Genomic DNA, 24504 nt, shown 5'->3' with positions numbered 1-24504 from the left:
TCTATTGTTACATCAGCACAAGGATATACACTTGTACCACAGAACATTGTCCCCTCATGCACTCCCTAAATCTGTTCCATGGGCTCCCCTGACCCTCTGGAGCAGATTTGAGGAGGGCACAGGGGGCAGAGAAAGGGAGGTTCCATTACATACATACATGGAAATTCTTGTGCAAATGGGAGAAGATAGTTGAAGTCTGCCCTAATTTTTTGTATTGCAAAAAATGCAAACAATTAAGAGCATCAGTCACTTAGAAGTCAAATAAAAAACAACAGCAGAGTGAAACTTTAAAAGGAGGGCCTGGAAAAGACCTGCCAAGGAAAATAAAGAACTTATGTATGTATGCTACAACAGCAGCAAGAGTCTTGATAGCACAAGGATGGAAGAATGAGGAAACCCCAACAAAGGAACAGTGGCAAGAAAAATTGATGAACTATGCAGAACTGGCGAAACTGACATGCAAATTGTGAGATAAGGACAACTATGACTTTAAAGAAGAATGGGAACCTTTTACAAACTATTTAAAAAGACAACAAAATGAACTGGACTCCTTGGCAGGTTTTGAATAAACATACACAAATTTATTGGGTTAATATAGTGGATAGATAATATAAGGATGTATACAATTTTACAATATGCAGAGAACAATATGAGTTGAGAAATCAGAGGACTTCCGGGTTGGCACCTCCAGGCAATGGCGGAGTTCCTCCGATCGGGAGGAATTTGCTCCGTGGAAATCAGGGTCTGACCGCCACGGCGAAGGCGGAGACCCACTGAAATCACAGGCGGGAGAAGCTTGTGAACCTGGGATTCAGCTGGCACCTTTTGCGCCTCCCCTACTCGCGGGGAAACCCTGATTTGGGGATCCGGAGCGAAGTGGGGTGAGTGGCGCGGTGCTTCGAATTGACTGCTTCTTTCACGGAGTGAAGCTGCATCACTGTTGCCAGAGAGCGCTGACTTTTTCCTGTGGACAATTTGACTTTAAACAACTACCCGTGAGTAGAACGGAAAATTGGATCTTTAAATTTATTAATTTGGCATCGAAACGGGAAGGTTTTAAACAGGAAGTCCGCCTTCCTCTTTTGTAAATAGACTGAAGCAAAGACGTCACAAGTTAAAGCCTTGGAAAGTCTTTTGTAAAGGATTAAATCTCCATCGGTTAAAACTATTAAACCCCCCTTGGAAGCAGGAGAAGAGGGGGGAAATTTTGGACTTAGCGAGCCCGCAGGAGAGAGTGAAAAATCAAATTACCACTGCTCTGAACCTGGAAACGGGCTGCCAGTAAGATTGACGTCTTGGGAGAGTTCATTGACTGTGAACAGAAAGTATGTTGACAGATGGCTAAATAAGAGAAATATATTGTTTCCATTGTCCCCTTCTGCGTTTAAAAAGGAGGAAAAGTAACTGAAAATTGAAACTAACTTTATAGTTTAAATTGTGTTTGAAAGGATTGATACAAGTGGAGACTGTTTCCCTCTAGAGGGAGCTTTTGAAATTGTTACAAGAGTGGAGCTGGGGTTTTTCCAGCTGCAAGATAAGAACTGTGAGAATCAGAGATTGACCTTGGATCTTAAGAATGTCGACAGAAGGAGCCTTACTGGCTGCATTATGTAAGATAAGCTATTCGTTGGAACAGCTCCACAAGAAGACGGATGTTATGAATACTAAACTTGAGAACTTGGGACAAAAAGTGATTAATTTGGGACAAAAAGTGATCACCAATACAGAAACTGTTCAGGATTTGACACAGGAACCTACTTTGACAGGACAAACTGGGGAGAAGACGAAGGAGAAAGTTGTTGTTGTTAAACCTAAAGTAATACAAGTGGGAGCCCCAGCCTTACAGAGGCAAATCGAGGACTATAAGTGGAGGCCTTTTATGAATGAATATAGAAAAAGTCAGAATTTGAAGATTGGAGCCCTGCTTGGACTGGAGAAGGAAGGTTGGATAGACTCTTTCATGCAGGGATTTGCTGACCTTTGGGTCCTGAATCTAGGTCAGGAGGTGATTGGAGTTGTGGAGGCCTTTGGATTTGGAGGAGCTTTGAAATATGATTTGAGATATTGTATGGACCTTGGTTCTAGCTGTGGAGAGTTGGCTGGCCTGTCGAGAGGGAATGGGGGCATGGTTGGGTCGGGGGCCCCCCGAGACCTGCTCTTCAGCATCTTCAGCATCAAAGAATATGAAGAAAAACTGCAGAAGGGACTTGGAAAAGATTTAAGAGCCTCAGACAGAAGATCTCCAGGTTAATGAACTATATGGAATGGACGGAAATGACTGGCAGAATCCGAGACCAGGAGAAGAGATGGTGGATGAAGATTGGGAAAGTTTAAAGTTTATATATAGAAATATTGTAAAATTAATGAGTGTTAGAAAATTGTTGGAATGAAACTTTATGGTTTTAGCAGAAATGTTATAAGGAGTTAAGTATAAATAAGTACTTTAGTATTAATGGAAAATAAGGCTAAAATATGTTAAGATATTCATAATGATAAAAATAGAGAAAGATGGAAAGGAATTGCTGAAACAAGTAACAGAAGTGGAATACAAAAAGGGAGGTGAGAGGAGGTCGATGAAATAAGGGAATGAAAGATAGAGTAATGAAATGGTAGGGTATATGTTTTTAAATTGTTGTTGTTTTGTTTTGTTTAGATTAGTGTGTTAAGGTTGTGTTTTGTATTGTTTATATATTGAATTGTATTGTTTCTTCTTTTCTTCTTTTTTTCTTTTCTGCTCTATTTTGTTCTTTTCTCTTGCCTTTTCTCTTTTTTTTCTTTTTTTTGTAAGTCTTAAAAGTAATAAAGATTATTTTTTTAAAAAAAAAGAGAGAGAAATCAGAGAGAGGAGCTGAGGAAAGTCTTGGGGGGAAGGGGGAGGGTTTGCTGGGGAGGTGGGAGGGGGAAAAAGGGGGAATAATGAATATGATTTGCTTTGATAATTTGTTATGTTGAAATTGTTAATAATTTTTTTAAAAAAAAAAATCTTTAAAAGGGGGACCAGCCCTACTATTAGACAGAATGAGGCAGTCGCCTCACGTGGGAGATCCTGGGGGTGAGCAACAACTATGAGCTGTTTGAGAACAGAGCTGTGTGCTTTACTGCCTCCCCTGCACCATTAAGCTACGCTGCTGCCCAGAAGATGCTGTTCTGTCAGCAGTGCTGAAATAAGGTTTAGCTACCAGTCGAGTTGGCTCTGAAACACAGAGTCGAGAGGGTGTCATCTTGGCCTTCATCAATGGAAGCAAAACTTCTTGGGCTGGCCCTGATGAAGAGCCTGAGGAAATAAAAGCATTCTCCATTTATTTCTAACAGATAGTAAAGAGCAAGGCTGATGAATCTCCACAGGGAGAGTATACCAGAACTTCAGTGCCTTCAGCAAAAACGCTTGGCAAATATTTTACTGGATTTCAGGATTGGAAAGGAACAAAGTATCTTTCAAGTGTTCAAATTCAAAATGACCTCAATGGATCAAGAAAGGAACTATATCTTGTTTTTAACTCCACATTTTAGGATATGTGAAAGAAGATTTTATTTTTTAAAAAAATACAGGAATCTATCCTAGGATATGATGTTGCATTAGTAGAAGCGATGTAACCTGATCCTGTTATAATAAATATATCTTACATTTAGTGCCACCAGTACACAATACTGCCTCACCCAGTCACACACCATGTTCACCTTTAAAGGACTAGTTGCAGAAAACAGAAAATGCTGGATTTCAGGACATTGGCAGAACAGCTGGACATGGCACAAATTAACCAGAAGAACCATGGGACATTCTTCCTGGAAGTCTGCATTTTCAAGCAGGAAGAGAAAGATTGCAAAACAGTTGTCATGTGTAGCAACACATAACAACTCATATTAAATCTGAGAACAGACAGAAAAGCAGAGCTGCAAAAGTAAAAATGCAGGCATGAAGCTGTGTGTAAATAAAGATATTGCCTAGTGCCATCACATCCATTTTTCTGCTTAATCACATAGACTAGGGGTCAGCAACCTTCAGCCGTAGAGCCATATGCAGCCCTTGGCCTAATTAGATGCAGCTGGCAAGGAGAGGGGAAAGAGGGATGGCACAGAAGGGAGAGGGAGGGGAGTGCCAGAAAGAGAAAAAAGGGTGACAGCCAGGAGAGAGAAGGGGGTGGTCCCTTTTGGTCTGAGCACCACCCATTTTGGGAGTCTAACACACACACCCCACTTTTGACTCCAGCCCTGCCTACTTTTGATTCCAGTCCCAGTATTCAGCCTCCAAGGTACTGCAGAATTCAACTTTTTTTTTTAAGGCTGCCCCCCCCTGATATAAGCAATGCAGGTTTCAAATTCAGAATTGCCTGGGCTCATTAAAACTGTAGCAATATATTTCAGTGGGGATGGAATGGATTTCAATCTAGCCCAAGTAAATTTATTTTTGTGTATTCAAGAGAGGGTTGCATTCAAGCAGCAACTTGGTTTTCTCCCACTAAGTTAAAAAAATAATAATGGAAACTGTTAATTACGGAAATAGAAGAGATTTGAGAAGAAGACAGAAAAAAGCTCTCCTTGTTACACCATGGAGCCTGCTAATAGCTCCTTTAGTGACACCTAGTGCAGTCGGTGAAGATGAGGCACTATTAAACGCTGTGGCTGAGACACACTGCCTTGTTAATGTTACTTTGATTTCCAATAAAATGAGCTAACTCAATAGTGCTGAAAGGCAACCATTTCTTTTAGGCTCCAATTTGCATGCATATTCTAATTCACATTTGAATCTTTGAAAGAAAAAAAGGCAGCTAAGCTTATGGACCATACTGTCTGCTCAGTTCGTCACTTAACTGTTAGAACCACTGGGTCATTAATATCAATAATGAGAGAGAACTGCAATTAGGATCCAAATGAAATATGCCATGCCTCAGTTGATTTATTAGAATGTTTGTCAGTACAAAATGCCGTGGCACAGTAGACAAGGCTGCTGTGCTTGGATTGCTGCCTTCTCTCTAAATAGGAATCAAGAAAAATATTCACAGGGGCGATCATTCCATTACTGAATGGGAATTCAGAATATAAAGCTGAACTTTCTTTAAAAAAAAAAAGCAGCAGTGCCTTGCTAACTCATATTAATGTTGGTAGGCATATTACCAATTATTGAGTGTTGTCAATTAGCGAGTAATTATTTTCTTGCTGCTGATCTGACCCTTTCACTCTTTCCATTGAACACCTCCCATTGGCTCCTCTTTGCACGGTTAATCAAATCTAAACTACTTGCCATTATTTTCAAGGGCTGGTGGTACTCAATCTCTGACTTACATTTCAGATGGTTTCCCTAATCCCATTTCCTCAAGCAGACTCTCTGCCAGGGAGGACGGACTCACCCATCCATTTAGTTAGAAATTATAGCTAGTGGGTGGGGGAGTCAAAATGGCTGGCAGGAACAAATTTTATACCCAAGGTAATTGGAACAAACTACTGAGGGAAGGGGTGTGTTCTTCCCTGCGTGCAGCTTTCATATCAAGGTCCACCCCCACCCCCAGCAGATATGACACATCAGGCACATCCATTTAAAGTCACATCCATTTCAGAAAGGAAGAGATAAACACATGCTTACTCAATCCAGTCTACTGTATGGAAGTGGAATATCTGATGCAAGATCTATTTATTTATTCATCTTTATTACATTTTGCGTGGACAAGCGGAGACCCCCACCCCCGAACTCCAGGCAACCCCCGGGCAGAATAATGACACCCGACAATGTTTCCAAGCACAAGTCAAAGTGTTGGTGCTGACATTTAAAGCCCTAAACAGCCTCGGTCCAGAATACCTGAAGGAGCGTCTCCACCTCCATCGTTCTGCTCAGACGCTGAGGTCCAGCGCCGAGGGCCTTCTGGCGGTTCCCTCGCTGCGAGAAGCCAAGTTACAGGGAACTAGGCAGAGGGCCTTCTCAATAGTGGCACCCGCCCTATGCAATGCCCTCCCACCAGATGTCAAAGAGAAAAACAACTACCAGACTTTTAGAAGACATCTGAAGGCAGCCCTGTTTAGGGAAGCTTTTAATGTTTAATAGATTATTGTATTTAATGTTTTGTTGGAAGCCACCCAGAGTGGCTGGGGAAACCCAGCCAGATGGGTGGGGTATAAATAATAAATTATTATTATTATTATTATTATTATTATTATTATTAGATTAAATTTGGCCACAACTTTATTAAACATTCAGATATAGGAAGACCTTGGCTTAGGCACTGGGCGTTTATCCCTCCCAGTCCCCAGCCGGGGATCTGGGGAACATCAGGGTTATCCAAAGTGTGTGGGGATTGGGCTGGCTCTGGAGAACGTCTGTTCAAGCAGAGAGCCTGCCCCCCATTTCGCCGCGTCGTAGGGGAGGGCACTGACAACCCATTGGCATATGGCCAATGCCTCCCCTCAAAATACTCCTTTAACGGGAAACCCTGGGATTGCTGCCACGGGGGGGGGGGCGTGGGTCACCGCTTCACACCCCCCCTTTGAAGGAAGATAGACTAATGGATTCCGCCCAAGGCCTAAAAACCGCCAAAGTTGTGAGGTTTTGCTATGGGGAAGGCAAAACCTGCCAATGCAAGAAAATTCCTTCCTGGTCCCTCAATAGCATCCATCGAAGACCGCAGCAGCGCCCGCATAGCTGTAAAGAAGAAGGTTAAACTGCAAAAGGAGGCATGAACTGAGGGAGGGCAGGATGGGGAAAGTTCTGGGGCCGGCTGAGGACTAACAGGTAAGTTACACCCCCTATTATAAGTGTGGGGCAGTCCTGACTCTACCTGGCCAACACCCTTGGCAACGCCCCCCCCAAGCCGGGATTAGCTAATTGTCAAGGCTAGGCGGGAACGTCCAGGTACCCAGCTCGCGGGGGGGGGGGGAGGCAGCTAACTTACCAGGAGTTTTGTAGTCCCTGGGGGCTGCGCGTGACCACACAAAAGCTGCCGCCCAGTTAATGTGGGGAGTGGTCATTATTACCTTTCTCCAAGGAGCTCAAGGTGGTTCTTCTCCCCATTTTATTCTCACAACAACCCTGTGAGGCTAAGAGACACTGACTGCCCAAAGGACATTCATTGCTGAATGGAAACTAGAACTCAGGTCACCCAGATCTTAGTCTAACAACCTACCGGCTGTGAGTGATGAAGGCCACTTCCTGCGAGGCCTTTTCCATCTGGCCTGGGGGGCAGGGCCCAGGCTCACCCTGCCCTGCTTCAGTGACTGCTTTTAAATGTTTTAAAATAGTTTTAATTTGTGGTGTTTTAGATTTTGGTTTATGGTTTGGTTTTTGCTCTGTTGGAGTGAGATTAACATTTAGTTGGGGCTGGGGATTAGTTTAATTTTTAATATGACTGAATTGCTTTTTGTTTTGCTTTTAATTAGTTTCTATTGCTTTATATAGTTTGTATTTGGTTTTTAAGGGGAGAGGGTCAGGGCTGCCTGGGAGTGGGCCAACAGAATGGCTGGGGCAGGTTCCACAGGGGGGATGCACTGGGACACCCAATCTCAGTGATTACAGATAGGAAGAGGAGTTATGCTATGACCAGACCATGTCATTACCAAGGAGGCAGGTTTAATCATTGTTTGAAGACTATCCCTGCCTCCGGGTCTGATGGATACTGGAATCAACAAGGGATACCCACATGACCTGAAGGTGTTCCTGTGCAATGCCAGGTCCGTGACTCATAAGACCACTGCCATTCACGACTTGATCATGGATGGAGGACTTGACCTGGCACGTGTGACAGAGACTTGGTTGGATGAAGCAGATGGGTCTGTCCTTGCCACTGCTTGTCCACCAGGTTTCTCGTATGCACAGCAACCCAGGTCATGTGGGCGGGGAGGGGGTGTTCCAGTGATTTTTAGGAAGTCACTAGCTTACACTGGGTGTCCTATTGGGAAGACCCAGTTTTCTTTTTTTAAAAAAATAATTTTTATTAACTGGCCAATCACATGAAATTGAATCAATTCCAAATTAATTCCAAATTACAAAGCCAAATTTTGAATTTTGTTGGGGGGACCCATATTTCAAGATCCGAAGGGGAATTCTGATCATCTTCTTGCTGCTGTGTTAATGTCCAAATCAGTCCAAATCAGTCCAGACAGAGTTCATAATTCTATCCCATCTTATCTTGCTGTTTCCACATCACATCTTGTTCATATAATTTCTCTTTTTTTTTCTTTATGATCTCTTCTGATAGTCTCCTTAAGCCGATAAACACCAATAGTAATAATAATCCTGTGTGAATTTTCCCTTCTTCCAATCCTCAAATCAAGATGGTTTCCATATATCATCTCCTTCATAGATAACATCGCTCTTTCCATCATAATCTTGCAAAACTGTCGCTCTTAAGTCCCACTGAGGAGTTTAATCCAAAATATATAAACAGCTTTGTTTCTCTCTTTCTCCTCCCAGACTCAAGACCTCCGACAGAGCTTCCCAATATGGCGACGGCATTTTTAACTGCGTCATTCCAAAGCTCTTATACATTCCACGCTCTTCTTAAAACATGCTTTGGTTCGAACGTTTATCTCCACACAGCCTTAAATCCACAGCTTAAGTCCTTAAAACGACATTTCTGACTCATAAGGGGAGGGGATTCTTGTTTAATCACATAAGAAAAGAAAGGAAAGTTTTTTTCCCCTCCCCCATCAGTCATTTGCCGTACCGTGTCTTGGCGTATCTTCTCATGTTTTATTCTTGTCTTGTTTTATCAGAGATCTCTTCTGTTAGCAGTCTTTACTCCCCCTTCTTCCTTGAAATATGTGCATTCACCTCATCCAAATTGTTTCTTTTGAAGTTCTTGCAGCTAGTGGCGCGAATCAGGGACGGCGTCCAGGAGTGCCGAAATCCCACAGGAGGGCTTTGTGCCTAGTGCCCCCATCCCCACAAATTTGGGGGTGGTATAGGGCACAGCAGGCAAGGGCCGTCCCCCCCACCATCCTGGGGGGGTTAGGGAGGCTAATTACCCCCATCATAGCCTCCAAATTACCTCGTGTGGGTCGGAGAGATGTTATTGTCAGCCATCTTCCGATGCGCCCCCTAGTGGCCCCGCGGAAGACCCAGTTTTCTAAGTGCATGTTCTGGAAGTTGGGCAATAGGGGCAGTACAGGATTCCTTTTGGTGTACCGACCTCCCCACTGCACCAGGGATTCCCTGCCTGAGCTGCTTCAGGTCATGGCAGATGTTCTCCTGGAGACACCTAGTTTGGTTGTCCTAAGGGATTTTAACAGTTTGTGGAAAGCATGGCCTCCATGGGGCTATCCCTGAATAAATTTGGCCCAACTCATAGTTGCAGACATGCCTTAGACCTGGTGTTCACCTCTATTGACGTGGGTGATCTGACACTAAGTAAAAGCGAAACGAAAGAAGTGCCATGGTCAGATCACTTCCTGGTGCAACTGGACTTCTCCGCGACCCTTCCCCTCCGCAGGGAGGTGGGACTGATTTGGATGGTCCACCCCCGCCACTTAATGGATCCAAATGGTTTCCAGAGAGTGGTAGGGGATGTTTTATCCCATGTTGATGGCCTTTCAGCTGATTCACTGGTGGCCCACTGGAATCCGGAGTTAACCAGGGCTATCGACTTTCCACCACCCCACCAACTGCTATGTCATATTCAAAACTGCTTTCTCAATTCTCTTCCAGAGGGGTTTGCCCTTACCAACTTGGAGCTGGTGTTCGCAAAATACAAGTCCAATTATCCCTTGGGAACTAGTTATACAGTTCCAATGGACCCTGGCCATGGATCTCTCAAGTTTTTGACAAGGCTGGGCAAAGAGGGGCTTACTCCGCCTATTAAGGAGCTGTGATTTGCTGGTGATGAAGAAAGAGGTAATCACATATGGTTTTGGTAACAAGCTACCTTTCTCTGATCTCTGGGTTCTGCGCCTTTCTCTAAGGTAGATACAAGTCTGGGAACAAAGGTTTATGGAGGGATGCCTGGTCTACGATCACACATACAAGGAGTCGGGCATTGCAGTGGCAGCAGAGTAGCAACTGTTAACTCATTTAAGGTCAGAGCTTTATTGGCCAATTGCCATAGTTAATTAACCTCAATCTTCCTAGCTAAACCTAGCTAATTCCTCTCTTTTAAAGAAGTTGGGGTTATTTTATAATTAAAAAGGTAAGTTTCTCAATACAGAAAATAACATCACCAGGGATTCCCCTTTATATATTTGTTTTCTGTTCAAGGGTAAGACTAGGCATATCAATGAAGGTGAAGGTTCACGGAAAGTTGTGTGTATACTGTCCATTGTTTGTGTTGCAGTGTTAAGGTATTATTAACCTTTGTTCATCTCCAGAGAGATGTTGCGCATGCAGTCAGAGGACAGGGACAGCTTGCCATGCAGCTGTAAAAGGCCAAAGTGATATTGGGATGCTTTAGAGAAGGTTTTTGCTTTAAAGATGGTCTTGAGGATAATTTTAGTGCAGAAGAGGGAAAACTTGGTGAAGAGGTAAAATACAGGAGAACTTCAGAACTGACTAAGAGGGGAGAAATAAAAAGCGTAATTTTATTACTTTTGACTTTAATTTGTTGTTATTCCTTGTAATCTGCATAACAATCTAAGTCCGAACTAGAGATACATAAATGGAGATTTTACATTACAAACTTTGAATTTGATCATAGTGGGTTTTTTAAAAAATAGTTGTTCTTTAAATGTGTTGGCAGTTTCATATCTGTTTATTTATTGTTGTCAAGTGTAAATTACCAAATGCCTTAAACTCCCACTTATTAAATATTGTCAGAGTTCCAATAATGCTTGTCAAATACTAAATCCATTCAATGTCAGCTATAAAATGCCATACTGCATGTCAGCTATCAATTTCTGTCAGTTAGAGCTGCAAACTTAAATCATTTTAAGCAGTAGATTAATTATCTAAAACTTTAGCCTCTAATCCTACACAAATTTATCAGGGAATCACTGTTGAATTAAAGGGGATTTGCTTCTGAGTAGACATGGATGGAATTTCACTCTTAGTTGATTAATCAGGTGGGCCCGATGAAGGCCAATTTTAATTGAAAGGGCCAACAGCTTGAAGTGTGCTTGTTGTTGTTTTTTGGCATTATTTTGACTGTGGTATTAATTTGACTGTGGTATGTTATTGTAACAAAGAATGGAAGACAAAATATTTAAAATGATGGTACCTTCTGACAATGCAAAACTGTGCAAAAAATATATATGGTTTACTGGGCAATATAAAATGCCAAGTGTAAATTAAATAAATTAATTAATAGTAGCTTTGTGTATTAAATAGCAAATTATCTCACTCTGCCATTACTGTCTCAGAAAGGTGAATATACTGGCGTTATGGTAATAGGAATTTTTATTTAAGAGATTAATCAAGGGAAATATTCTATACATAACTGACAATTCTACAAATATTCAAGACTGGATTCCAACATCAAAAATCATTGGATTTCAAATACTGATGCCAAATAGAAGGTTGACTAATCAGACACATGAGTAAATCTTATCTTTCATGCCTTCTTAGGTATCCACAATAGTCCATCATGTGCAAATCCCCATGTATCATTTTTTTCATAGGACAGCCAACAAATAATAATAAAAAAGAAACAATACCATCAGCTACTTTTGCAATACATTCCAAACAGGGAACAATTTTCAAACATTTCACCTAGACCCAATCCTTTGTATCGTAACCTATCAGCTAATTTGGCTGATTTAACAGCAACACTGTTAAGGAATTATTTCGGTTGAAACCAAATCAGGGATATCGGTCCATAACATATATGTCATTCCTCTACTGCAAGGTATGCAATGTGAAGAAAGAGTCGTCAGCTATGTTGTACATGAATGTCATGGTTTGCCTCTGGCTTCTTGCCATTTACCCTCAGTGATTTTCTACTCGGAAAGGTCAAAATATCTCAGGTGCTATTCTATGGCCACTGGATAATTCATACGGAGAGGGTGTTTTTATGCTTCGTCTTGTATATTCAGTGTTTATATTTAAAATCAACATTGCATAATAGCCTCCACCACTAGCTGTGTTAGAAGAACCATCAACGTTGGCCAGACAGATCTGAGCATTCTTTTCATGTAACCACCAGGAATGTTCTGCTGCTTAGTTATATTCATTTTTAAAAGTGGTAACCTAGGCTTTGTTTTAAAGCATTTCTGCTTGGGACAGCCTCTGAGACATGTTGTAAAGGAGCAGACAATTCAGTCGATAGTTACCATATGTAATGTGAGTTATTTTAGCATTAGGAGTATTGCTATGTCCTTAAAAAACTCAAAGCAGAGGCGCATGACAGAATTTTCCACAGAACTTCCATACACAATTGTTGTTACTATTATTTGTTGTAAAAGCATACATTATAAAATTTCAATATAAATTGAAAAAAATTGAAGGACATGAATTGGCTGAAAGTGCTCATCCTGCAATGACATATAAAATCCTACACCACTTCTGTGTGCTATTTGGGGGGTTCTCCTGTCCCCTCAGAGTAGATTTGGGGGGCACAGGAGAGGAGAGCAGAGAAATCCCCATTGCACTAGCAGGACTCATTGTGCTGGCTTCCACTAGAGCAACTCTTAAAATGAATAATGCCCATTATTTGGCTATATTTTATCACTTCGTTATCTAAAAATGGTATATTATGTTTTGTAATAATAATAGCAACTAATACCTAGTAAAGCACTGACTTAATATGAAAACAATTTATCACAAAGCTTAGCTCTATCAGCCATACTACAGTTGTGGGTAATCTTTAATAGGTAGGTATTAACAGATATTAATTCTAAATTAATTAGGTACTAATGGATACTAATGAAGGGGTTTACATGCAATCTCAAGCCCCTTCCAGGAAAAGCAACAAGGAAATTTATGGATATCAAAATCTTAGTAAAATCCTCTTCCCTAGTCATATTTTCCTCTAACTCTGGTAGAAAAATGTTATGAATGGAAAACCTCTGATATGTATTTGTTATCACAATAAATTATTGTGTTATTGCTATTGCTATCGTATTTATATGCTGCCTTTTTCCCTGACAGGGACTCAAGGCACCTTACAGATAAAATAAGAACAACAATGCCATTAATGATTACTTTGACATTTGAGGGCTTGTAAGTTTCAATAATGTATTGCTTATTTCCATTTAAAGCCATTTTATATAAAATCTGCAGGCAACATTATTGAGCAAAGGTGGTTGTTTTTGGTTGGTTGGTTGGTTGGTTTGCTTGTTTTTTTTAAAAAAAGCTGAACAATGTTTGAAATCATTAACTGGGCAGGAGTGAGGTCTGATATGGGTAACAAATGTCTTCAACCTGGCTTTGGAATAAAGATTGGTAGGAAGGAAAATAAGGGAGAATTAGTGTACGGCCCTGAATGTGGATGGCTTCTGAATATTTCAAGTATGCGATTAATTCTCTTGAAGACTAACTCTTGAAGGGGGGGGGGTATTTTCCTTTGTTCTTCCTAGTCAATAGCAGCTACACACACCGTCTGTTAATGTGGGCCGCATGATGTTAACCAAGCAGAGAATTCTATTCTGGGGCTAAATCGAAAAATTGTAGCCATAGAAGGCCTTTTTGATCAGAGTTAGCAAAACATTGTGCCTTCTCCATTCCCCCACTGTCCCTCCCTTCCCTTCTTTCTCAGAGACTCTGCCAAGCATGTCAGATCATTCATGTTAAATTATTCTTGATGGCATTGAGATGTGCAGTACTGTCATCCAAAGACTGGCTTGTGCAGCTGTCACATCCGTTTTCTTCCCGAATCTTGTGCAAGAACCCAGCCATGTTCCAAGCTAGGCTTATCTGCTAATTTATCACGAAAACCCAAACAGACAGGCCTGACAAAGCAAAACAAAAAGAGTCAGAATCAAGGGTTGGAGAGGGAAGGATATTAACCCAAGCTTCCCATCGACAAATGTCTCAGTGCTGTCTAGTGACCTATTGGTGAACCTGTCCACTGAAATAATTTGCCCAGCTTTAGGTTCTTCCTGTGAACAGCCCCAGCCCCATTGGTATAATCTCCATTATTGCATGCGTATTAGTGCCATGACCCCCTGGCCTCAGGCGGCCTGTAGTGATGCGGCTCAGGAAGAAGCTGCTCTGGGAACTCCCAGACCCTCCAAGCTCATTGAAACCAGTCGGACGGGGAATAGCCTACACAGCTCCTGAAACAGAAGGCCTCTCTTTGACCCTGAGTCAAATGAGCTGGACCTGGCTAACCCAGAGTCTGCACGCTCTTTTCATCTCAGTGCACAAACACGCTTGGCTCCTTCCTTCCCCTGTTAGGCTCTGCTTGATTTGGCATGCAGGAGCCACATGGTAGCATCAAAGTTCAAGGCTCCAAGTCAAGAGGTTGCCTCTTTAAGACCCTGTCAGCTGAAGTACTGGCTGGGCAGGCCTATATCAAGATTTATGGAAAGGCTGCAGAATTCCAGCTCCCTTCACCCTGGACCATTAACTATGCTGGCTAGAGCTGATGGGAATTGGAGTCCAGCAACCAACGGAGGCCAATTTGTTTTCTGTTCCATAGTCTGGCCACCCTCTGATACAATGCCTATGTGTTGCCAGCGCAGCACCTATGGGCACACAGGCACTGGGAGGAGCCCTCCCTGGTGCCTACAGGGTCTCAATCCCTGGATGATGAAATCAGGCTTTAAAAAATAGAATGACCACTATAATTGAGGACTGGGGTGGGAGGAGGACAAGTGAGTGCAGTTGCATGTGTGCATAATTTCAGTGTGTATGAAGCCCACCATAGCTTTTTTTAATGGAAATTCCCTTATTCTGAATAGGATTTCTCGCAAGAAAAGGGGAAAGTTGACAGCTATGGTGCCCACAACAGTTTATCCAGTTTCCAAATGGTCAGTCCTTCTGAAGAGCTGTCCCAGGTGCTGAAGAGCATTTCTCTGGCTTCACTGCTAGACTGTCATGGGCTAATTACTACCTCGCTCAGCACTGCAAAGGTCAAGAATCCGCCTAAAACATGGGTGGCTAAACTTTTTTTGGCCTGAGGGTTGCCAATGCCCTTAGCCAACATGCCAGGTGTGTGTATGGCAAAAAGTGGGTGTGGTCACCCCCTGCTTTCTCTCTCACGCTCTTGTACAGGCACAGGGTGTGCACACATATACGGTTGCACTGCCTCCCCAGCTGATTGGTGCAGATCACCTGAGGAAAAGGGTTATTGCCCTATCTGCTCATTAAATGATCAGTCTCATGACTAGGGAAGGAGCAGTTTGCATGCTCATTACAGCACTAGACTCCACTCCTCCCAGTGTTGTGTCTTTCCTTTTCCCCCACCACTGGGGAACCTTTGGAGAGACAGAAAAATGCTTGCGGGTGAAGCAGATCAGGCCCCTGAACTAGGTTCGTGTGTGTGTGTGTGTGTGTTGGTGTTAGAACAAGGCAATTCTGCTTTGCCACACTTTTGGTACTTTTTAATTTATGTATACAAGGAAATATGTTGACAATTGGCATTTGTTTCCTTCTGTTTTTTAGAGCATTTTCACCAGTTACCCAAACACTGAGTTTTCCAGACTCCTAAATTAAATGTGCCAACAGGGAAGGCTCTCCACTTTCCACTCTCTACATCATACTAAAAACAACCAAAAGTGAACCAGTCATTGATGCCTGCTCAGGAGTAATCCCACTGTTCTCAAAATGTACACAGAACTGCAGCCTAACCCTTGTAATAAAGAGATAGTATTCATTTCAAGTTAATTAATCCCCTGCAATGCAGGACTTACTTGGATATCACCCATCTCTTTGTCTTTCTGGAATAAATACATAAATACAAGCATACAAATGGATAGATATGCACACACACACAAACATTAAAAGCTTTATAGCTATTTGTGTAAATCCTTTCCTGAATCAGTGCTAACTCTTTTCCCTCCGACTTGCCACTCAGTCCAATCCGCACACAGATGGAACGGAATCATTTCCAGGTTTTCCCTTGCTCACGTCCCCTCCGCCCATCCTTTGACCGGCAGGCAAATGAAGCCATTCAAATATTTGCCTATCTTGTCATCTGTTCTCATCAGACCTTGCAATTCCTGTCATGCCCCACATGTCATTTTAAAGCATAACGTCATTAATACCTAGAGTGCACTAATGGATGCTTCACACATGAACGCATTAATGAAATGTGTTATTGTTTTCCCTCACAGGACATTAACAATCTCACGCACGTCGAGCCCCCAAAGCCCTGCAGTGCTGCTGAAAACCACTAGCTATCAAATGAACCCTCAGTTACACCTCAGTAAGTTTAAGTTCAAGTTTATCACTGAAGCGTCACTCATGTGAAGAGAGGATACAAGCCTCTGAGGGCTTTTGGGTCCAGCTTCAATTACCATAAAGAGAAACAGGAGGCAATAGCCAGAGGTGGGAGGGAGAGAAGCAACACAGCAGAAACAAAATCCTGTCAAGATAAAATAGGAAAGATCTGGGTGTCACTGTAGTGATTTGTTTCTTTGTTTCTCCCTTTTGTCTATGGACTGATGGTTTGAATAATGAAGAGAGGATTGGTTTTCTCTTGTAGTATACAAACATGGGTGGTCTCGTTTTCTGCTAGCATAGCTGACATATTAAGCAAGATTAAAGATTCTCCGGCAAGGCAGCATTTGAATTGGGTTTCTTAAACCTAAAGAAATGTATATGCACAGGCAGAATTGCAAAATGAACCCCCTGGCCAAATGTAATATAAAATTGCAGTCCTCTCAGGACAGGTACGGCTTTGATAAATTGGCAGCACTTTGTATTTGGTGTTTCAGGATGCTGGTGGCTTGGCTGAAAGGGAAATAGGATCCCAGTTGTTTTTCATTTTTTAAAAAAGCTTTCTTTAATGACTTGAACTGAAGTTACCTATACTGTATTACAAGACAAAGATGCATCAAGGCTATTGCTAATTTGTGGGTGGGTTTCAATTGCATAGTGGCAAATTCAGGTTGTGTGATGAAGGTGAATTTAGAACTCATGCACAATAAAAATGCTTTTTTAAAAAAAGTTTTTGGTGGTAAAGAAAGTTATGTGGAGCTGCACTGGGAAGTATACAATGGCAGTTGCTTGATGCAACATTGTATTCTCTCCCCACAAACAAATATTCAAGAAACAGTGGACACTGCATAACACACACACACACACTTGAAATGTTGTGCAGACAAATCCAGATGAATTTTGAGTAAACAGGTAATCCTTCAGGAGTCGCCGTTTTGTCCTACGCTTTTTATTCCTGGTAATGCATCCACAGGTTACTTTCAGGACAAAAATCACACTCAAATGTGGGTTTAATTTACACGTAAGTCAGATATACCAAGATATCAGTTCAAAGTGTTGATGCTGACCATTAAAGCCCTAAATGGCCTCGGCCCAGTATACCTGAAGGAGTGTCTCCACTCCCATCGTTCTCTGAGGTCCAGCTCCAAGGGCCTTCTGGCAGTTCCCTCACTGCAAGAAGTGAAATTACAGGGAACCAGGCAGAGGGCCTTCTCGGTGCAGGCGCCTGCCCTGTGGAATGCCCTCCCACCAGGTGTCAAGGAAATAAACAACTACAGTACCTGACTTTTAGAAGACATCTAACAGGCAGCCCTGTTTAGGGGAGTTTTTAATGTTTGGAGTATTACTCTGTTTGATATTCTGTTGGGAGCCATCTAGAATGGCGGGGAAAACCCAGCCAGATGGGCAGGATATAAATTAATAAATAATCATAATCATAATAATCAGTGTCCACATGGCAGGGCAGAGTGAATGTGTGTTTGAAGCATGGTAGAGGCTGGCAGCCACTCCAAGCTTGCTTTACAGCAGAGTCAAATAGCATCCCAGAATGGCTATGCTTGGGGTTTATTTATATATTCACCAAAGCTATCGTTATATCACCATTTTGTAGTAATATGACAACCTCTCTTTTGTGCAATAAATGTGCAGTATCACTTTTGTTGCAGACGAAACAAAATTGAAAAAATCCTTCCAGTAGCACCTTAGAGACCAACTAAGTTTGTTATTGGTATGAGCTTTCGTGTGCATGCACACTTCTTGTAGAGATATCAGTTTCCCCTACCCCTGCAGAGCTACTGCCAGGTCCTGTTGGAAGAAGTGGTCCCTGGGCAGCCCTTGACCTCTTCTTTCTCCCTGGAATTGATTCACCTGTATCAGTACCACCAGTGACCTTGTGCACTCACACATTCGTAACATAGCTGTCAACTTACAGATTTGAAAATAAGGGACCAGCAGCCTCAAAAATAAGGGATCAGCAGCCAAAATAAGGGATTTTCCGGGCACAGGTATGTTCAACTTCTGAGCCCCTCCGAGCCAAAGACAGAAAGCCCAGCCAGCAGCCAAACAAAGCCTCAAGGAAAACCACTCTCACCTCTCCGCTGGGAAGCGCTGAGCAAAGGCGAGTCCCCAGGCAACGCAGCTGATTTGATCAGCACAAGGCATGCAAGCTCCACCCCCCAGTCATTCTTAGACTTCTTATTGGGTGAGCAACGCAGCCAAGCAACCCAGTTGGAGCCTCCCTCCTCCCTGGCCGGCAGGGAGGGAGGGAGAGGAGCTGCTTCCTTTGAAATTTAAGGGACATAATTTAAGGGACATTTAAGGGACATCCATCAATAAGGGACAGCAGCAGGACATGGCGCTGGGATAAGGGACTGTCCCGCCAAATAAGGGACGCTTGACAGCTATGATTCGTAAATATGTGTCATGAAAGGCTACGCATTCCCCTGTAAGTATTCCCCCACAATAGCCCACACTTTTTCCATTCCCTGAAACATGACAGTCCCCTCTGGAGTAAGGACGACCTTTCTTCCATCACTTTGGAACTGAGTGTTGTCACTGGAACTACTTGCACTGGATGCAAATGAAATTGCCTGTTTTTGTTATGGAAATGGCCACCATGGTGCTTGAAATAGAGGTCACAGCTCCAGATACAGAATGTGTTAGGATCATGGCATGGTGGGAAAAAGTTAAACTACTCCTCCCTACCCCACACCCCAGGGTTCCCAGGTTGCTATGTACATAACAACAAAAAGGAAGAAAAAGAAAAGGGCACGTGCACCAATTGTATTCACACATGTCTAGTTTGGCCCTGAGTTCCTGCAATGTTTTTTGTCATATGGAAAGGTCTGAAGTTGAGACAGACTTTCTGTTTGCTGCAGAGCCACATAAGAGCATAAAAAGTATCCACAGGTCCTTCTAACCCTAACCCTATTCTCACAGTGACCAATGAGATGCCTAAGGGAAGTCCACCATACGCAGGGCATGAAGGCAATGTCCTCCTCAGAACTGGCATTCAGAGGTGCTGACACCTGAGGTAGTATGTATCCATTATGGCTACTAGCCTTTGGTAGGTTTATTAATGTATTCAGATACATTAATGTATCTGAACCCATTTTAAAGCCATCCAAATTCATGACCATCAATACATCTCATAAACTGGTGCCAACACATAAATCCTTCCTTCCTCTTACAGGCTCAGTTGTTCTAGAACAGGCATAGGCAAACTCGGCCCTCCAGATGTTTTGGGACTACAACTCCCATCATCCCTGACCACTGGTCCTGTTAGCTAGGGACGATGGGAGTTGTGGTCCCAAAACATCTGAAGCGCCAAGTTTGCCTATGCCTGTTCTAGAAACTGATCCTTCTCAAGAACTTGCAAATTGGCAGTGGAACACAGTTCTTTCTGGTTCAGGTAGCCAACTCTTTTCTGCAACATCATGAACTTTGCCTTTCCTTGCTATTAGCTAATCAATACAGACCATAAACCTGTGACTACCTTCTGCTATTACATGAGTTCCTCAACATAATTTCTTCATGTTTCCAGCCAAGAGTCTTTCATCACTTAGCCCTTTCTATCTCTTCTGAATTAATGGCAGTGTCAGCAGCATGGAGCTACATTTGCAAAAAAATCACCTTAAATTGGCATGTCTTCTCCATCTCTATTTCTTCCTAAGGACATGTTCATATAGACTTTTCAAGGGATCGTGTGGGCTTTGTCAGCACTCTGAATTTTTACATTATGAGAGTAAAGGAAGCTGCTATCATGCCACACACAAACACACCCCGTTCTATCAGGATCTGGCATGTTTGGGCAGCCGCAGTTGAAAGTGGAGGAAGGAGAAGAAGCTGGGAGGGCTGGGAAAGCCATCTGCTTGTCTCCTTGGAGACCCACTGCCAGTCAGGGTGAACAACACCAGGTTTTGTGGACAAATTAACTGAGTTTGGATCAGGCAGTTTCATTCATACGGTGAAATATGATGCATGAGAGACAATTTATGAGGTGCCACTCATCCCAAACATAACCTATATAACATGCATACTTTTTCAGACCCACAGCTCTGTGGCCTATTGCATTGGGCTATGCCTTTTCTAATGTCTTCTACAAATGCTTCTTCTGTTCCACTGCCAAACAGGAATTGAAAAGCTCTTTTTTGTGTCTGTTACATTTTATATTTAATACCTGAAAATGACTACCAGCCCAAATTTAGGAACGGTTCTGAGATGTACACAACTGCTTCCAGCATTCCTGCTTGATTAGCAACTTCATGCCACAAAATACAGCTCTTGGGTTCCACCACCCCTCCCAATCTTCAAATTTATGAGCAACTTCACACTTTTACAATTCTCTTTTCCCTTTGGATGGGGAATGCCGTTCTTTTCTGCAGCAGTGGCCTGAAGCTATTCCATTCACAATGTCTTTAGCCAGAGCAGCAGCATCTAGCCAACGTTTTCATTGGAACAATGCCCAGTTGTGCCTCATTTATTCAGGAAACTATCTTTTGCTAGAGAGCATTTAGAGATTATTACCCATGAACCCTGCAGTGCAATATATATTGCTCAAAACGTACCACGTTTCGGCTGATTATGGCTTTACATCACTGACACTGGAGCTGTGAAGCCAGAATTCTTTTTACTAGCCAAGAGAGATTCAAGAGGGCAGGCACTTTTTGGTTTCCAAAGGGTATAACAACATCTAGTCATGCTCTTAAGACTGTCATTTGCAAATGTTTTAACTATGTTCAACAGATACAAAGATGGCAGGAGGGCAAAGCAGGTCAGCTGGGGACTTGGAACCATTTGCTTCTCCAGAGCACTGCTTCTTGCTCTGGAACTATTTAAGTTGTGCATCTGAGGAAACAAAACCACAGCATCCCACACATGCACATGTACATAGGACCTCTCCCCACACATGCAAATCAGTTCACACAATACCGTTGGTGTACTTGTAGCAGAAAACAGCACTTGCATTCCACTTCAAATTCTATAGGCCCCATCTATAGCAAAGGCTTAAACTGGCTTGATAGGCATTGCATTTTCTGAAAGAACACAGGGGCCAATAATGTCTAAGGGAACCAGGCAGAGGGCCTTCTCGGTAGTGGCGCCCGCCCTGTGGAACGCCCTCCCACCAGATGTCAAAGAGATAAACAACTACCTGACATTTAGAAGACATCTGAAGGCAGCCCTGCTTAGGGAAGTTTTTAATGTATTTTGATGTATTTTAAATCTTTGTTGGAAGCCGCCCAGAGTGGCTGGGGAAACCCAGCCAGATGGGCGGGGTACAAATAGTAAATTATTATTATTATAAGGGGAAATAAATACTCAGCACTCTCAACAAATGACAGTTCTCAATATTAACTTTCAAGAGAGTGGTCTTCTGCTGTTACATAATGGTTACGTATGGTTTTATACCATAGATAAGGCCACAGAATAAACATTTCATCTCATTTTATCTCCAGCCCAAGCTACACATTACACAGGAGATCCATGACTGAATCTCCCAGTGATTTAATTTTTACTTGAAAGATGGAAGCATACATCACGGTGGGATGAAGAGTCTTCATGTGCCCAAGGAAATGCAGACATACAAACAACCCAGAGTAGTGTGCTTTTATTTTTAAAACTTGTAGTACCAATACAAATAATAATAACAATAATAACAATAACAATAATAATATATTATTTATATCCCACCCATCTGGCTTGGTTTCCCCAGCCACTCTGGGTGGTTTCCAACAAAATATTAAAATACAATAGTCCTTCAGATATTAAAAGCTTCCCTAAACAGGGCTGCCTTCAGATGTCCTCTAAAAGTCTGGTAGTTGTCCTGTGAGAGGACGTTCCACTACCGAGAAGGCCCTCTGCCTCCTGTAATCTTGTGCAGAAAGAGAAAATCTGAAGTAAAACCTGGACTGGAACTACATCAGACTCTGGTAAGATGGAACCATTAGAAAAACCAGTGGCATTCCAAACATTTCAGGGGGCTTCAAAAATGAGGCCCTGGAGAATGGGGCGTTTAACCCCTTTCCCCCTGTGCCACTTCCCTGATCTAAACTGCATCGTCAGATAGGAGGAAATACCGCTGAAGGGAAAGGGCTAAGCACACCACGAGATTCACTCACAGGTCTTCAACATAACATATATTTAGGTTTTTGGAATTCAAAATAACCCATTACCTGTGCTGCGGCCCTCTTAGGCATTCTAACAACTTTACACCAGAGAGACAACTTCCAGTGAACTTCTGATCACACATCTGAAATTCTCACAACATCCTTCTCCTCTGCCAGGTTTAAGATGCGCAACATGTATTACTCACTCCAATAATTCCTCTGCTGTTATCTGAGAAAGAACGAGTCTCCCTGGGATCAGGATCATAATTACAAATAGCTAGAAGGATCCGATCTAAGAAAATGAGATATTTTCTTCAGGTAGGACAATCAAAAATCAATTAGGGCTTAAACACAAGGCAGCATTGCCAGGCCCTGGAGGTGTAATAAGTAGCACTTGGCTTGCCTCTTCATTACCAAGATAATCAAGAATGACACTGCTTAATTATTTGCAATGATCCTACATAATTTGTTTCTGAAGTGTTATGCTGAGTTAGGTCGCCTTGGTATGCAGCCACCAACACTTCCATTTCCACACTGTTTCTTCTAAGAATAAACTAGAAGCATAAATCACATCTTTTGAAAGTTTCCAAACAATCCTGCCAAGAGGCAAAACGGACAATTCAAGGCATTGGGTTCTTTGTTTTCCTGTCTGAGTGAAACTTTGCCAGGGTGCATTCTAGTACAGTGGTATCTCTGGTTATGACCTTAATTCGTTCTGGAGGTCCATTCTTAACCTGAAACTGTTCTTAACCTGAGGTACCACTTTAGCTAATGGGGCCTCCCGCTGCCGCCGCCGTGCAATTTCTGTTCTCATCCTGAAGCAAAGTTCTTAACCCGAGGTACTATTTCTGGGTTAGCAGAGTCTGTAACCTGAAGCATCTGTAACCCGAGGTACCACTGTATCTGCAGGAACCCAAAGATCTCCAAGACTCTTAGAGACCAAGAGCCGTAAGATTTGTAAGAATGCCTTATTCCATATTGACCAGCCCCTGCTTTAAAAACCGTTAAGAAAAGCCTCCTTTCTGTGGTAGCTCCTCACATATTGAACTCACTCCCTCCTACGGTGCATTTGGCCTCATTACAATTTTCTGGGAGGCTTTTCATTAAACAAATATATGAGTTGCTGCTACAATTAGTAATTTCTCTTTAGTGATTTGTTATGAGTTGTTGTGCTGTTATTTTTAAGGATTGCACCTTTTTATGGATTTTTATGTAGGCTTTTGGCTGCCCTTTGCAGTGTTCAGTGAGCCCTTTAGGTCCAATGGATGCTGGCCGAGCACGCCTTGCCGACAGGGAAAGGCTGTCACTCAATGACAGAGCACCATTCCTGACTTGAACTGACCAACTGGCCACTAGCATGAGGATGCAATACAAGAAAACCTCCATTTCATGTCCACAATGCTAAAGAGAGAGATGTTGTGCAAATGTTTTTAAGCCATCCCTAGTTATTAAGACTGTGCACACAACTGGGCCGTTAAAGCACATTTGAAGCTCTTTCTTTCCCTCAAATAATTTTGAGCACTGTAGTTTACACCTCACAGAGTTACAATTTCCAGCAACCCTTAATAAACTTCAGAATATCTTTTCTTATATCTATGCTCCTGGGACAGGTTCAAAGTTCTTGTGTTAATTCAAAAAGCCCCAGACAACTTGGGCCGAACATACCTGATTCCTTATGCTGCACCTCAATCGCTGTGATCTTTTGATTGGCCCCTAAGGCTCAGTCTGCCCCCACCAGGGGCCAAGCCGTTAGTGCAACAGGTCCTGCCCTGTGGAACTCCTTGCCAATTGAAGTCTGGCAGGAGTCATCCCTGCTTTCTTTTAGATGTCTTTTTAAAAGTGCACTTTTCAGACAGACTTTGGAATGTGATTTTTTAAAAAAATCTTTACCAATGCTTTTGTTGAGATGATATATTACCTTGTTTTATTTTTTATGAATATGCAGTTTCTAAATATTTAAATAAGTAAAATAAATAACTCTATCTAGTTCCCCCTGTTGCAGGCAGATAGTTGCTGATTGTCCAGCCATCAGGCCTACTCGTGTCTAGCCCCAATATCTGGCCTTCCCATCCTGAATTGGGTTAATTCTATTCTTATTCAGTGATCTCAATTAAAAAAAACCTCCATTTATGATGCAAGCAGTAAACTTTATGATAACGGTTTATTAAT

General features: G+C 42.4%; 1 long non-coding RNA gene across 1 annotated transcript in view; it reads right to left on the bottom strand.

Moving 5' to 3' along the window:
- Positions 1 to 24102, bottom strand: part of LOC310745095 — a 28295-nt gene extending 4193 nt beyond the window's left edge. The window contains exons 1-2 of the long non-coding RNA XR_014539929.1: positions 24001 to 24102; positions 3125 to 3274 (exon numbers count right to left, since the gene is read on the bottom strand). This is a non-coding gene — a long non-coding RNA (uncharacterized lncRNA). The remainder of the gene's footprint in view (positions 1 to 3124; positions 3275 to 24000) is intronic.
- Between the last annotated feature and the right edge of the window lie 402 nt (positions 24103 to 24504).

This window comes from Podarcis filfolensis (genome assembly GCF_964270895.1).
Source record: "Podarcis filfolensis genome assembly, chromosome: 11".
Classification (NCBI taxonomy): Eukaryota; Metazoa; Chordata; class Lepidosauria; order Squamata; family Lacertidae; genus Podarcis; species Podarcis filfolensis.
Note: the sequence above shows the minus strand (reverse complement) of the source record. Positions and strands in the feature narration are given on the sequence as shown.